Source organism: Carcharhinus amblyrhynchos, chromosome 31 (assembly GCF_965287045.1).
Source record: "Carcharhinus amblyrhynchos chromosome 31, sCarAmb.v2.hapA, whole genome shotgun sequence".
Taxonomy (NCBI): Eukaryota; Metazoa; Chordata; class Chondrichthyes; order Carcharhiniformes; family Carcharhinidae; genus Carcharhinus; species Carcharhinus amblyrhynchos.
Window position 1 is genome coordinate 8,644,663 of NC_137354.1, and position 13,604 is coordinate 8,658,266.

Sequence of the window (13,604 nt, forward strand, 5' to 3'; positions counted from 1 at the left end):
CCACTGTGTCACCCAGCACCGGCTTCCCTGTCGGGGAGGTGTGGGGGAGGGGTGCGAATGTGTGTATGGCACTATCCCCTGGATGGTGACATTGCTCCGGCCAGTTTGTCAATCGCGCAGTTGGCAAGAGGGTCTGTCGGTCATATCCTCCCAAAACCTTGCAGCCCCAGTAAAACCAGCACAGCACACACCTGTCCTCTTTGGATCAGCACGAATCTAGCCTTGTTTGCGTGTGTGTGTATGCGCGTGTGTGTCTGCAGCATGTATGTGTGTGTGTGTGTGTGCATGCATGTGTGCCTGTCTGTGTGCGTGTGCGTGCCTGTGGGTGTGCGCGCGTGCGTGTGTATGCGTGCCTGTGCCTGAGTGCTTGTGTGTGCGTGCCTGTGTGCACGTGTGCCTGTGGCTGTGCACGCGTGCGTGTGTGTATGCGTGCCTGTGTGCATGTGCCTGAGTGCTTGTGTGTGCGCGCATGCGTGCCTGTGGGTGCGCACGCGTGCGTGTATGCGTGCCTGAGTGCTTGTGTGTGTGTGCGTGCCTGCATGCGTGTGTGTGTGTTATTCTACGATGGCTCCTTCTACGACGTCCCGAGGACTCCACAACCACAAGCTCTTTGCTTTCCGAGCATAACCTTAAATATGTAAGCAGCCAGTTCGGAGTGTTTACAGCCAAGCGATTACATTCCGCCTCCTCTCCTCCACCCCACCCCCCTCATAGCCACGAGACAGCTGAGAGAATGACGAGCTCCATCCTGACAGTACATGTCCATGTGGCCAAGTTCCCCAGGGCGTGAGCAACGCCCGTCTTCAAGTTTCCATTCGCGCACCTCAGCTGAAAAGCCACACGCCAGCTCTGTACGCGTTAGAAAAATAAACAAAAGCTCAACCAGTTGAGACAGAGCGTGGGATCACTCGGTGAGCGTCCTCTTTAACTCGAGAGAAAAGAAGCAGAACAGTAAACTCCCTCTGTCCGAATCCCTCACTTCAGAAGGTGGGCAGCTTCTCTGAGTGACGGGGCAAAGGGAGGGGGGGGAACAGGGGACACAGCAGCACAGGAGTATGGAAAGGTCAGTCACTCCCTGGCACTGGTTCAAGAGCAATGAGGAGGAGGAATGACTGAGATCCCACAGCCCTCTGGAATGTTCTCTGGGAACTATCCAAACAGGTTACGATGACGCCGAGGGTTTTTATTTGAAAATGTGGTTTCGAAGGCCCCACAAACCATGTGGATTATATCAAGAGCAGTTACACAGATGTGACTATTGTGAGGATTTACTGCGTTAGCGGCAACCTTTTTTTTCAATTAAAAAGAATTTAGCAGCATGCCAGAGGGTACGCAGTCCATATTCAGCCAGCCTTGAACTTTCAAACACAACCTTATTATAGACAGGCACTTACTGAATTAGAACTAAGGCGAGGAGGAACTACTTCTCGCAGAGAGTGGTGAATTCATGGGACTCACTGCCCCATCACTCGGCGAAGTCTGAGTCATTAAATGGTTTCGAGGAGATCGATATATTCCGGATTTTAGAAAATGGGATAAAGGGATATTGGAGGGAGGTGGATTTGAGACCAGTAAGAAGTCTCATAACACCAGGTTAAAGTCCAACAGATTTTTGGTATCACGAGCTTTCCTTCACCCACCTGATGAAGGAGCAGTGCTCCGAAAGCTCGTGACACCAAATAAACCTGTTGGCCTTTAACCTGGTGTTGGGACCTTTTACTATGCCCAACGCCGGCATCTCCACATCATGATTTGAGATCAGGAAGAGATCAGCCATGATTTGATTGAATGGCAGAGCAAGCACAAAGGGCCAAATTGCCTGCTTCTGCTCCTAATTCCGATGTTCCGACGAATACCTGTCAGCAGGGAAGCTTTCATCGAAAAACAGTCATGATTCTAAATGATGAGTGCCTGAGACGGAGAGGGGAAAATCACTGACGTGAGCTGACATTATCTTGTACCAGGTGGTGGGGGTTATGGCTCAAGTCCGACCCTCGCCACACCGCCATCTCCCCAAGCACTGGCCAAAACCAACAGGAATGTGCCCACAGGAAGGGAGGGGCGTTCACCCACACAGTCCAACCCCACCCTTTCTCACACCCGGCTGGGCAGCGGCAAAGGCAGGAGCCTGGAAACAATTTGCACGTGGTGGAGAAGAGGGCAGGGGACACTGCCGGCAAAGTTCCGGAATGTAGAGAAGGAAATTTAAAACCCGGTAGCTTAAAGCAACACTCCTCCCCAGTTTGACTGGGATAGGGCTGATCTCATGAGGCATTTTGTCCTCGTTTGACCACAAGATATAGGAGCAGAATTAGACCATTCGGCCCATTGAGGCTGCTCTGCCATGTAACCATGGCTGAAGTTTCTCAACCCCATTCTCCTGGCCTTTTCCCAGCAATCTTTGATCCCCTTACCAATCAAGAATCTATCTCTTACAACACCAGGTTAAAGTCCAACAAGTTTATTTGGACTCACGAGCTTTCGGAGCACTGCTCCTTCATCAGGTGATAATATTCAGGTCGCGATGAACTGAGCGAGGGTGTGACATTTTAATTGAGATTTCTCAAAGCTCGTGATTCCAAATAAACCTGTTGGACTTTAACCTGGTGTTGTGAGACCTCTTACTGTGGCTACCCCAATCCAATGCCGGCATCTCCCTACCTATCTCTGTCTTAAATCTATCCAATGACCCGGCCTCCATAGCCTTCTGTAGCAATGAATTCCATAGATTCCCCTTCCCCAGCAGAAGAAACTCCTCCCCATCTCGGTTCTGAGGCTGTCCCTAGTCTCCCCTGCTAATGGGAACATTTTCCCCACATCCACTCGAAACAGACCTATCAGTATCCCGTAAGTTTCAATGAGATCCCCCCCCTCATCCTACTAAACTCCATCGAGTACACATCCTGAGCCCTCAAACGCTCTCTCTCATATGTCGCTGGAGGAAATCTGAATTATTGAAGAGTGACCCAGAGTGGTAGACCAAAAAAAGTTAGCAGGAAGGATTATTGAAATAGCAATGTTCCTGAGGGGACTTGACAGGGCGGATGCTGAGAGGATGTTTCCCTCGTGGAAGGGACTAAAATTAGGGAAGACAAAGTTGTCACCCTTTTACAATAGAGGCAAGGAGAATTTTGTTTCCTCAGAAAGTCACATGTCCATGGAAAACTCAAAGTGGCAAAGAAGGGGGTCAATGAGTATTCTTATGGCAGGAATAGATTGATAAGGAGTCAGAGGTTATCAGGGAAAGGCAAGAAAGTGGGGTTAAGGCCACAGTTGGGTCAGAGATGATCTTATTGAATGGTAGAGCAGACCCGTGGTCTCCTACTGTGTAATACTCAACGATGAGAGCGTGTGTCTGTACAATACAAGATAAAACTATTCAGATCTACTATTCTTAAAATGTACACAGAAAACCTTATCAGAATTTTCCACTGCAAAATGCAATCAGATTTTCCAAGCATTTCAGTGCTGAAGTTTCAAATAGACCACAGCTCAATTTACAAGAAAACCATCATCAACAACCTGTCCTGGTCCCCCCAGGCCAACACTACAGTTAAGAAAGCCCACCAACACCACTACTTTCCCAGCAGACAAAGGAAATTTGGTATGTCCACTATGACTCTCACCAACTTTTTACAGATGCACCATAGAAAGCATTCTTTCTGGTTGTATCACAGCTTGGTATGGCTCCTGCTCTGCCAAAGACCGCAAAGAACTACAAAAGGTCGTGAATGTACTTCAGTCTATCACGCAAACCAGCCTCCCATCCACTGGCTCTCTCTATACTTCCTGCTGCCTCAGCAAAGCAGCCAGCAGAATTAAGGACTCCACGCACCCCGGACATTCTCTTCCACCTTCTTCCATTGGGAAAAAGATACAGAAGTCTGAGGTCACATATCAACCAACTCAAGAGCATCTTGGACCTACTTTGGAGTAAGTTGATCTTTCTCTGCGCTTTAGCTATGGCTGTAACACTACATATGGCACTCTTTCTTTTCCTTCTCTATGGACAGTATGCTTTGTCTGTTATAGCCTCCAAGAAACAATATGTCTCACTGTATACCAATATATGTGACAATAACCAAATCAAAAGTCCCACTCAAGAACTTGCAATTCTGAGCACCTTTCATTGGATCTCAAAATGAAGCACAGCCCATGAATTATCGTTGAAGTGTTGGGAGATTTTGGGGCTCAGTGGGTGGCGTCCCTACCCTCGAGCAGGAAGCTCTAAGATTTGAGCCCCACTCCATGGCCATGCAAAGTGCAGTCATTTCACAATCAACCCTATGGCAGGAGGCAGGAGTAGGAGAGACTCCTGGTTCAGCCACACTTGAGGTACAGTGGTGCCCTTCAAGCTACAGCCTCCACCTTCAGGTCGCACTTGTTGCAGGAAAAGAAACAAGCTCCCTAAAACAGGCACAAGTGCTTGCTTTCATCTACCTCATTCATCACTGGACATGGAATCCATAGAATACTACAGTGCAGAAGGTGGCCATTCGCCCCTTCGAACCTGCACCAAGCACAATCCCACCCAGCTCCTATCCCCATAACCCCGTGCATTTTCCCTAACTAGACCCACTGACACGAAGGGACAATTCAGCATGGCCAATCCACTTAACCCGCACATCTTTGGACTGTGGAAGGAGACTGGAGCACTCAGAGGAAACCTACGCAGAAACGGGGAGAACGTGCAGACTCCACACAGACAGTGACCCAAGCCGGGAATCGGATCCAGGTCCCTGGTGCTGTGAGACAGCAAATTCTAACCACTGCCTCCATACTGCACCATGTGAAGCCTTCTCTAAGTAAGTGGTTACTGCTTTTTTTAAACTTTATTCCAGTCCAATCAAGTTAAATTAAAGCCAATTCAGAGTCCCAACAAATTGGGACATTCCCAATCCAAGCTGACAAGACAGTGCTCTCACCACCTGTCTAGGGCTTGACCTACATCATCCAAGCTGATTGGAGTAGGTGTAGGTCCTCCTCCAAGGCTTGATCTCATTTGCACCTTAACCAAAAGGCCGAGATGCTGCTTTTAAAAATTGCTTCAAAAGAAGCTGAAATGTAACCTAATGACAAGTGCAGTTACTGTTGTTCTGTAGGGACATGGTAGCCAACTTGTACACAGCAAGGTAACACAAACATCATTAATAAATAACCAAATCTTTCTGCTTTAAAGTTATGTTGGCTCGGAGAGAAATATCAGCCAGGACGCTAAAGACAAACCTCAAGACATTTTACACTTAACTGAGGAGATCTCAGTTCACTGTTCCTCACAGACTTATTTTAAATATTGAAAGGGCCAATAATTCCATCTAATTAATCATTGGCAACATTAACGCTGCCAATCCAAAGGTTGTGGTATTTTACTACAATTCAGCGTAACATTTACGCCGTGCTACTTAATTTCGACTTGTTTAAACAGCAGCCTTATTGGAATTTTCCACTCTAAAATGCAATCAGATTTTCCCAGCACTTTTAAGTGTAGAAGCTTCAAATAGCCCGCAGCTCGATTCGCGAGAGGACCATCATTCCACTCAAGACAGACAGACAGACCCTGGGGTGGGATTTTTCAGCCTCGCTCGAGCCAGACCAGAAAATCCCCACCCGAGGTCAACAGACATTCCCATTGTCCGCCCGTTGCCCGTGGCGGGCCTGTAGAATTCCAGAGCTTGTGATTAGAGAGCCCCCGATGGTGCACCTTTTTAAGGCTACTGCTCAAGAGCACATACAGTGCGGTATATTGATTTCCCTCGCTGTTGTGCTCCCTGTTAGGGAGGTGCAAAATAACCTTGTTCAATAGTGCCTGGCTGCTGTTACACATTCTGTTCGCCTTGCTCATTGGGATATGCAACGTTCAAGTTGCTTCCAACTGTTGTGTCATTCTTATTGAATACGCACAGATATGAGTGAGTCAGCAGTTACATTTTGCTTTATAAAAAAAAGAGGACATTGCTAACTATACTTCTCACAGCACTATCTTTGCCTCAACTGGTTCTACAGCTTAAAGTTTATTTATTAGTGTCACAAGTAGGCTTACATTAACACTGCAATGAAGCTACTGTGAAAATCCCCTAGTCGCCACACTCCTGGTCAGGTACACGGAGGGAAAATTTAGCACGGCCAATGCATCCAACCAACACTCCTACAGTCTTTCGGACCGTAGGAGGAAACCCACGCAGACACGGGGAGAACGTGTAGACTCCGCACAAACAATGACCCAAGCTGGGAATCGAACCTGTTTCCCTGGTGCGGTGAGGCAGCAGTGCAAACCCACTGCCGCCCCTGTATGGGGCTCTATTCCTTGAGTTTGTATTAAGCCTCACTGGGATTCTGCAGTAGACCAGGGGCAGAGAGATCGGAGTGGGCAGAGAATTAAAAATGGTAGGAAGCTCAGGGGATGGTGTCTGTGGAATGAGTGAAGGTAGTACACAGATGGTGACCCAAGCCAGGATTCGAACCGGGGTCCCTGGGGCTGTGATTCTAGTGACTTGGAAATATCATACTCCATGATGCAAGTCATAACTATCCATCAAACTGTTCTTGATTCTTTTCCTGCACGTTTACTGATAGCATTAGTCAACCAAATTGCAGTCAATATGAGGCAACATTAATCCCATCTGAGGTAATTATTTCTACGTTATTGAGGATAAGTAGAGATAAATATAAGATTTACCATGAGACTTGATTGATGCTGTTCCCTGAACGTACACTGCTGCATCACCTCACAGCACACGATAAACCTTTTTCCAGGATATATAAGCATACTGGGCTTAAAATGAGCCAATCTCTGTGGGTATGCAAAATTAGCAGCATAATTGAGAGAGATTACTTTCCATTAACTACACCACATAAATGAAGCAAGTGAACTAAAAATACTGGGGGCGGTGAGAAGCGAGGTAGGGGAAATAATCAGATAAATAATTGGAAGTATTTACACACCGTTACAGGTCAGGTCGGATTCTTCAATGTGTTCTATGAAGTTCGTTTGATGTTTTACGGTGATTTTGGCTAGGATGAGCATGAAAGTTTTCACTCCACGCATGAGTCAACTGACCGACAAGAATGAAAAACAAAGTTTAATTAAGAATATCGTTGATGTGTCTGCGTGTGTTTCCTCCCACACTCCAAAGATGTGCAGGTTAGGTGGATTGGCTCTACTAAATTGTCCCTTAGTGCCAGGGAAATTAGCAGGGATAAATGAATGGTATTACGGGAATAGGGCCTGGATGGGATTGTGTTCGACTCGATAGGCCAAATGGCCTCCTTCTGCACCGTAGGGATTCTATGATTCTAAAATAGCAAATCCCACACAACAACGGCCGTGAGAAGTCTCAATTCCACTCGGAATGTGGTAGGACTAGATGATTAAACCCAGCGCCCTGCTCTTTCCCTGTAGCTGCATAATCTGTCGATTTCTTACACAAGACAAGGCAAGGTTTTCTTCGCTTGCACAACTGGTTATTATAGTTTTAAAGGACTGTGGAAGTAGATCTAACAGTCGCTGTCAAAGGGGATCAGACATGTGAATGAAAAGGAAGAAGATTTAAAGGCAAAGTGCGCAAGGTGCAAGTAGCTCTCCCAAAGAGCTAGTACAAATAGGATGGGCTAAATGGCCTCCTCCTTTGCTGTAAGTTGATTTTCACAAAAGGCAATTCCTTAAAAGTAACGGGAAAGTTAACACAGGCAAACATCAATCTTCCACTGGAAGTCCAGCCCCAGAATTTAACAATTCGCCATTGTGGAGCAGAGAAACCACAGATTCAGGGTTCGGGAAAAGTTGCCAATTTTGCAGATATGTGTTTTTTTTGAAAAGCTGAAGCAACTGGCCAGATCTGGAAACAAATGATCTCAAAAATACAGGAGCCACGACTAAAAGAACGGCAAATTTACTTTGAGAAAGATTTTAAGTTAAATTATCCATGCTTTGGGTGGCACATAAGAATTAGCAGGAGTAGGCCACCTGGCCCCTCGATCCTGCTCTGCCATTCAGTAAGATCATGGCTGATCTTTTTGTGGACTCAGCTCCACTTACCCACCCGCTCACCATAACCCTTAATTCCTTTACTGTTCAAAAATTTATCTATCCTTGCCTTAAAAACATTCAATGAGGTAGCCTTATCTGCTTCACTGGGCAGGGAATTCCACAGATTCACAACCCTTTGTGTGAACAAGTTTCTCCTCAACTCAGTCCTAAATCTGCTTCCTCTTATTTTGAGGCCATGCCCCTAGTTCTTGTTTCACCCACCAGTGGAAACAACTTCCCCTGCTTCTATCTTATCTATTCCTTTCATAATCTTATATGTTTCTATAAGATCTCCCCTCATTCTTCTGAATTCCAGTGAGTATAGCCCCAGTCTACTCAGTCTCTCCTCATAAGCCAATCCGCTCAATTCCAGAATCAGCCTAGTGAATCTCCTCTGCACCCCCTCCAGTGCCAGTATATCCTTTCTCAAGTAAGGAGACCAAAACTGTACACGGTACTCCAGGTGTGGCCTCACCAACACCTTATACAGCTGCAACATAATCTCACTGTTTTTAAACTCCATCCCTCTAGCAATGAAGGACAAAATTCCATTTGCCTTCTTCATTACCCTGCTGCACCTACAAACCAACTCTTCGAGATTCCTGCACAAGGACACCCAGGTCCCTCTGCACAGCAGCATGCTGCAATTTTTACCATTTAAATAATAGTCCATTTTGCTGTTATTCCTACCAAAATGGATTACCTCACATTTACAAACATTGTACTCCATCTGCCAGACCCTTGCCCACTCAGTTAGATTATCGAGATCCCTTTGCAGACTTTCAGCATCCTCTGCAAACTTTGCTCTTCCACTCATCTGAGTGTCATTTGCAAATTTTGACACACTACACTTGGTCCCCAACTCCAAATCATCTATGTAAATCATAACCAATTGCAGCCCCAACACTGATCCATGAGGCACACCATCGGTCACTGATCGCCAACCAGAAAAACACCCATCTATCCCCACTCTTTGGTTTCTGTTAGTTAACCAATCCTCTATCCATGCTAATATATTACCCGTAACACTGTGCGCCTTTATCTTGTGCAACAGTCTTTGGTGCAGCACCTTGTCAAATGCCTTCTGGAAATCTAGATACACCACATCCACAGGTTCCCCACTGTCCACTGCACGTGTGATGTTCTCAAAGAATTCCACCAAATTAGTCAAACATGACCTGCCCTTCATGAACTCATGCTGTGTCTTACCAACGGGACAATTTATATCCAGATGTCTCGCTCTTTCTTCCTTGATGATGAATTCAAGCATTTTTCCTACTACAGAAGTTAAGCTAACCGGCCTATAGTTACCCACCTTTTGTCTACCTCCTTTTTTAAACAGTGGCGCTGAATAGGGCCTGACAGAATAGGAATTCCCTGATTAAGGGTGCGGGCAGCACAGTGACACAGTGGTTAGCACTGCTGCCTCTCAGCGCCAGGGACCTGGGTTCGATTCCCGGCTTGGGTAACTGTCTGTGTGGAGTTTGCACATTCTCCCCGTGTCTGGATGGGTTTCCTCCAGGTGCACCGGTTTCCTCCCAAAGATGTGCTGGTTAGGTTGCATCGGCCTTGCTAAATTCTCCCTCAGTGTACCCGAACAGGCGCTGGAATGTGATGACTAAGGGATTTTCACAGTAATTTCAACATACTCAAAAGATTTCCCTGATTAAGGGCCAGATTGATGGGCCAATCAGGGAGCCTCCTGCTTTGTACTTAACTAACTGTGTCAGTTCCTCTGGGAGTCCTGATATAAATCATGTGGAGATGCCGGCGTTGGACTGGGGTGGGCACAGTAAGACATCTTACAACACCAGGTTAAAGTCCAACAGGTTTATTTGGCAGCTTTCGGAGTCTCAAGCTCCTTCCTCAGGTGAGTGAGGACTTGTGTTCACAAACAGGGCATGTAGGTTTCTACTGCCTCCCGGAGATGCACAAGGCCAACACACCCAGCCATCCCATCATATCAGGCAATGGGACCCTGTGCGAGAACCTCTCTGGCTACGTTGAGAAACCCATTATACAAAGAACCCCCAGCTTCTGTCACAACACTACGGACTTCCTACAGAAAGTCAGCACTTCACGGCACATGACAACACAGAATCGCTGAGCAGAAACTGATAGCCAAGTTCCGCACACAAGGACGGCCTCAACCAAGATCCTGGGTTCATGTCACACTATCTGTAACCCCCCACAACTTGCCTGGGCTTGCAAAATCTCACTAACTGTCCTGGCTGGAGTCAATACACATCTCTTTACACTCACATTGTCTGTACTTTTAAGACTTGATTACCTGTAAAGACTCATAATCCAACCATTATCTTGTAAATTGATGGTGTGTCTTTATATGCCTTGTTTGTGAACACAGGTTCTCACTCACCCAAGAAAGAAGTTTGAGACTCTGAAAGCCAGTGCTGCCAAATAAACCTGTTGGACTTCAACCTGATGTTGTGAGACTTCTTACTCTACTCCTCGTGTAGACTGCTAATTGAAAGCACCTCTGTATGCAGTTGTCAGACTTGTAAATAAAGGGATTTTGGTGAAGGGACTTCACCACTCACCCTGTATTACACTCACAGGGCGAGATCCATTCAACAGGAACATACTTCAACCCCTCAGTAAGTGAGCCAAGTTGTAAATCTGGTCCCAAATCATGCAACGACCTTGGACAGTTTGTGTCCATTGAAACAGGAGCTGGTGGAAAACCTGGCCGAGAGTTAAATTTCTGATCTTGGTGACCTTCCAGCTGGTTCTATGCACTGCTATATGCACTGATACAGCATAGGGCAGGGCAGACACTACTAACTGCTGTTGAGGAACAGTCTGCAATTGGTCTCTGCTTTCTGATGGAGGCTATTGCCAACATCCTTTTATGAGTGTCTGATAGAACATAGGACATTACAGTGTAGCACAGGCCCTTCGACCCCCCGATGTTGCGCCAACCTGTGAAACCAATCTAAAGCCCATCTAACCTACACTATTCCAATATCATCCATATGTTTATCCAATGACCATTTAAATGCCCTTAATGTTGGCAAGTCCACTACCATTGCAGGCAGGGCATTGCACACCCTTACTGCTCTCTGAGTAAAAGAACCCACCTCTGACATCTGTCCTGATGTCGGCTGAGAACAGAACTGAACACCCTCTATGACCTACTGTTCTTTGTTTAGACTCTGATTTGGACAGAGTGGTAGAACACAGCTGGCATGTACACATTTTACTCATGTCAGAATTAACATTTCCCCTCTTTTCAGCGGGCGGTTAGCACTGCTACATCAGTGCCAGGGTACCAGGTTCGATTCTGGCCTTGGGTGGCTGTGCAGACTTTGCACATTCTGCCCCGAGTCTGCGTGCGTCGTCTCCAGTTTCCTCCCACACTCCAAAGATGCGGGTTAGATGGATTAGCCATGAGAAATGCGCGGCGTTACAGGAATAGGGAGAGGGCTTGGGTAAGATACTCTGTCAGAGAGGCAGTGCAGATTCGATGGACCGAATGGCTTCTTCTGCACTGCTGGCATTCTATGACAGAACACTCATCAGCAGCATTGGGAGTAGGAAGCTTTGAACTCTGGTCTGAACCCTGCAGCTCTCTACCAAGATAAGAAAAGAAGTGTGGGGGGGGGGTTGGGGAAATAGAGTCAGGTTGGCTTGCCCTGACAGTACTTTGATCTCATGTCGCCACTCAAAACAGACATTGGCAAATGTGTTGGAACAGGCTGTCCAATTACTCTTGCTGCAAGTGGAACAGCTAACACAGGCTGCTTAAGGAAGCACGGGTTAACTTAATAAACAGAGCTACAGATAATTGCAAGGGAGTTTCTAAAGAACACCGCACTGATGTAAGTTTTCCCACTCATCATCTCCCAGCTCTCTGTCCTCGTTTAAACCCTGCCAGCAAAACATGAGAATCACAATGTTGATCAGAAGTGAACGCATTCACTGACAGGTATAAATTACATTTAGGACAATTGCAATATGTATGGGGTGCCCAGCAAGTGTGGGAGATTTCTAATGGGGATTGCCAATTTAGGATCAAGTTGGTCAGGATAGTTGGCAACAAACACGCAGTGGGGATAAGGAGCTGGAGATGGAGCACTGGTGACAGTTGTCTATGGGAAGAAGTCTCACAACACCAGGTTAAAGCCCAACAGGTTTATTTGGAATCAGGAACTTTCGGAGCGCTGCTCCTTCCTCAAGTGAGTCACTAACTAACCACTGTGCTGCCGTGAGAAAGTGATAGAACAATTAGACTCAAATGCATTAAAAAGTCCCATTTAAAAATTGCAGCAAATGTGTTCAATTTTATTCATGGGACATGGGTGTCACTGGCAGCTAGGCCAATATTTACTGCCAAACTCTAATTGCCCCTTGAGGAGATGGTGGTGAGCTGTCTTCTTGAACAGCTGCAGTTCAGGCACACCCACAATGCTGTTAGGGAGGGAGTTCCAGGATTTTGACCCAGCGACAGTGAGTGGATGGCAATTCCAGCTCCACGTTGGGACAATATAAGACTTGGCGTGTGTGTGCGCGTGTATGTATATCAGGGCACACCATCAGGACCAGGAAAGAAAATTTCTCCAAAAGATTCTGCGTCTGCGTGGGTTTCCTCCGGGTGCTCCAGTTTCCTCCCACAGTCCAAAGTTGTGCGGGTTAGGTGCACTGGCCAGGCTAAATTGACCCTAGTGTCAAGGGATTAGCAGGGTGAATACTGGGGGTGATTGATGCGGATGGGCCAAATGGCCTCCTTCTGCACTGAAGATCTTTTCATCAAGATCAGAGTAAAGGAGCTTGATGCTGTTAGTATTGGTGTCAAAAGGTGGATTGACACCAATCAATATGCTTTTGAATTGGAAAATTCACAGGATAATTGAAGGCATGATTAAAGTACGAGACTGTAATTCAGTTGATTGCTTCTACAATTTAATGCAATCAGAGACAAGTTTTGAACAGATTTATCAGAGTCAGCGTGGCCACAGGTTTCCTGGTCCGGCTGGAAGTAACAATTTTGTGACCCCTTACGGTCCTGACTCACAAATCCAAACAGCACAGCACTTCACAACAGTGGCAGCCAGTTACACCATGTGAAAGCAAACTGTTGAGCTGTTACAGCCAAGCTGTATTCCAAAGGGCTAGGGACTTAGAAACATAGAATCCCCACAGTGCAGAAGCAGGCCATTCAGCCCATCAAGTCTGCACCAACCACAATCCCACCCAGGCCCTATTCCTGTAACCCCACATATTTACTTTGTCGATCCCCTGGCACCAAGAGTCAATTTAGCATGGCCTATCAACCTAACTCACACATCTTTGGACCATGTTGAGGAGCACCCGCAGAAAACCCATGCAGACACGAGGAGAATGTGCAAAGTCTACACAGACAATTCTAAGGCCGGAATTGAATCCCGATCCCCAGCGCTGCGAGGCAGCAGTGCTAACCACTGTGCCACCGTGCTGCCCCTTCTCCAATCTCTTGTGCGCAAGCGACTGTCCCAGCTTCTCTGCCAGTTTTGATCACCTTAACCCTTTCCAGTGATTAAAGCTTTGCTTTTACTTTTAAAGATATCTGTTATTGTGTACA

The 13,604-nt window shown here is 46.6% G+C and overlaps 1 long non-coding RNA gene across 3 annotated transcripts in view; it reads right to left on the minus strand.

Moving 5' to 3' along the window:
• Positions 1 to 13,604, minus strand: part of LOC145360493 (uncharacterized) — a 400,843-nt gene that overhangs the window by 342,507 nt on the left and 44,732 nt on the right. The window contains exon 1 of one of the 3 annotated variants that reach the window (XR_013889725.1): positions 6,943 to 7,053. The exons of the other annotated variants lie outside the window; for them this stretch is intronic. This is a non-coding gene — a long non-coding RNA (uncharacterized LOC145360493). Of the gene's footprint in view, positions 1 to 6,942; positions 7,054 to 13,604 lie in introns of those variants that run through there. 3 annotated transcript variants of the gene reach the window in all.